Genomic DNA, 3,098 nt, shown 5'->3' with positions numbered 1-3,098 from the left:
AAGGAGAAGGCGAGGGAGGCTACACTCGTCACGAACCCTACGTGCCCAGAAACATGGCAGATCCACCAAGAGCTCCGGATGTGGGAGGAACACCCCCAGTTCTCATCAGCAACGCTGATATCTTGGAGCAGTTGTACCGCATGGGGGATAATCTTAACAATTTTCATTCAAGGTTGAACACGGTGGAGCGTCGCAGGACGAGGAGGGGTCGTCGTCTTCCCCGTCGTGGCCACGCCGTGGGGAAGGCACCCATAGTCGAAGGAGATGCTCAGGCTAGCGGGGAAAACCCGCGAATCACTCCGCGACGCTTGGAATATTCTGATGATTGATAAGTGGCATTTTATACCACTTAGAACGTCTTAAAATAGCTTAAATTGGTGTCTTGAAATCAAGTATTTTGTGTATTTGATGCATTTTTCTAGTGTTTGTGCATTTCAGGGTAATAGTTGCATTTCGGGGAAGTAATCATCAAGAATAAGTCTTGGCACATGTTTAGCATTACGAGAGGGAAGAGAGGAGCAGATTACAGCGAAGAAACGAAGCAAACTCAGAAAAAATCCAGTAGGGGTCTGAGCGCCTGCTCAGCATAGCTCAGCTATACTGAGCGGCCGCGCAGGAAGCTGAGCGCCCGCTCAGCTATGCTGAGCGGTCGCGAAGGGTCAAGAAAAAAGATAAATTATTTTAGACTTCTATTTTTGTTTGGCTTCCAACTTCTGTGTAATCTGAGTTTTATGGGACTTCTATATAAATAGATTCAGAGACGTTTTCACGAGGTTGAATCGTTGTATTAAGCAAGGAGCGAAGGAGATAAGGAAGAAGGTCGTTTTAGCACACCGCAACGAAGAGGAAGCATATTTTCTTATGATTCTTTATTTCGTTGTAATGTTGGATGCTAGTTTTCTTTGCTTTGAACCTATTTACTCTTTTGACGTACTCTGGTTTAAAATAATTAGTTTAGTTATTATTATCTTGTGTTTATTTGTCATGTTTTCATATGAACCCATGATGACGATAAGTGCTATCATGGGCTAATCGTGATCATGGGGTCGTAATGGATTTACTATGGAACTCTTTAGTTAGTTGTTTAATACCTTAGTGTGTGATGATTGTATGATATCTAGTATTGGTTGTGCGTATTCGTCTTATGTGCGTCGCGAATATATAAGATAGGGTGTTAATCTCTTGTGAAGCGAAGGTGGATCTCGAGATTTAGAACTTGCCATGCTAGCATAGGTTCATGTATGATGTTGCATGATTAGTGGGTAACTTTAACCATTTTATTCACCCTATGTAATCAAAAGGAATAACTTGTGCTTAAATCATTGTGTTGTCAATTTCTGTAGACATATAGGGACTCAACATAATTGATGCCTATTCAACTTCTATCTTAATTGTGGATGTTTGGTAGAATGGTATTAGTACAATGAAAGTTGTCTTTTATCAGTTTCATGTTATTCGATTAATATCATCACTGTTGCATGCTAAGGGTAATAACAATGACTATTGAAGGAAGTAGTAATGAAGTTGTGATCTCATGAGTGTTTTAATATTGTTAATTCGAAGTGTTAATTAAGTGGTTAATTTTAGTAGTAAATTGTAGCTAATAAATAGTTAACAATTCTAAGTGTTATTGTCTTAACATTGAGAAATAATCATACATTGGTGAGTGAGTTTAATTGAACATAATTAGTCTGAGTCTCTGTGGGAATGAACTAGAAAGTATTATATATTACTTGCGAACGCGTATAGTTGCGTGTATTATTAGTGCGTGTTTTCGCCCTAACAAGTTTTTGGCGCCGCTGTCGGGGACTCGGCGTATTTGTTTAGTTTATGTACTTACCATCATTGGTCATTGAGACTCAGTGATTAAGACGTTTTTGTTACTTATTGTTTCCGATTGTGTTTCAGGTACTTTAGCGAGCGTTTATGCAAACTCATTCTCGTACTCGCAAGAGGACTTTAGATACAGCTGAGGAGACAGACGAAGTTATTGATATTCCGGAAAAGATAGATTTTGAAGATTAGGATTCAGAAAGTGAGCAGAAAGAACCAGTAATCATGGGTGATCGTATTGTTCCGGCCGATCCAGCTCTTATGGACTTTTCTCGGCCTAAAATTGATGACATTCAGTCAAGCATTCTTCATCCGGCTATTCAAGCTAACACCTTTGAAATCAAGCCGGGCACTATTCAGATGGTGCAGAATTCTGTTTCTTTTGGAGGTGTTGCGACTGAAGACCCCAACATGCACATAAGGAATTTTGTCGAGATCTGCAGTACTTTCAAATATAATGGCGTGACTGATGAGGCTATCAAGCTGAGGCTTTTCCCATTCTCACTGAGGGATAAAGCTAAGGACTGGTTATATTCTGAACCAGCTGGGTCCGTCACTACTTGGCAAGATCTTGCACAAAAGTTTCTGGTGAAGTTCTATCCAATGGCAAAGACTGCTGCTATGAGGAGTGCTCTTACTCAGTTTGCGCAGCAACCTACAGAATCTATGTGCGAAGCTTGGGAACGCTACAAGGAAATATTGAGAAAGTGTCCACATCATGAAATGCCCGATTGGATGGTGATCACTGGTTTCTATAATGGTTTGGGGGTCCAATCTCGGCCCATGCTCGATGCAGCAGCTGGAGGCGCCTTGTGGGCCAAAAGCTATACTGAGGCTTATAATCTTATCGAGACTATAGCTGCAGAGCATCAAAACCCAACCCAGAGGATGATGCCTGGGAAAGTAGCAGGTATTCTGGAAGTCGATGCAGCCACCGCTATTGCAGCGCAGCTCCAAGCGCTGTCTATGAAGGTCGATTCTCTAACTACCTATGGATTCAATTAAATAGCTATGGTTTGCGAGCTTTATGCAGGTTCTCATGCTACGGATCAGTGTTCTCTTGTCAGCAAATCTGTTCAGTATGTGAACAATTATCAGCGACAACAGCAGCCTGTGCCAGCTACTTATCATCCTAACAACAGAAATCATCCAAATTTCAGCTGGGGTGATAATCAGAATGCTATTCAGCCGCCATATCAGCAAGGTGTGAGTAAACAGTTCAATCCACCTGGATTCCAGCAACCACAGCAGTATGCTCAAAGGCA

General features: G+C 41.5%; 1 non-coding gene across 1 annotated transcript; it reads right to left on the bottom strand.

Moving 5' to 3' along the window:
- Positions 1-2,451: 2,451 nt before the first annotated feature.
- Positions 2,452-2,558, bottom strand: LOC141700101 (small nucleolar RNA R71). Its single transcript, XR_012566216.1, has one exon. It is a non-coding gene; the product is annotated as a small nucleolar RNA R71 (small nucleolar RNA).
- Between the last annotated feature and the right edge of the window lie 540 nt (positions 2,559-3,098).

Source organism: Apium graveolens, unplaced genomic scaffold, assembly GCF_009905375.1.
Source record: "Apium graveolens cultivar Ventura unplaced genomic scaffold, ASM990537v1 ctg1772, whole genome shotgun sequence".
Taxonomy (NCBI): domain Eukaryota; kingdom Viridiplantae; phylum Streptophyta; class Magnoliopsida; order Apiales; family Apiaceae; genus Apium; species Apium graveolens.
Note: the sequence above shows the minus strand (reverse complement) of the source record. Positions and strands in the feature narration are given on the sequence as shown.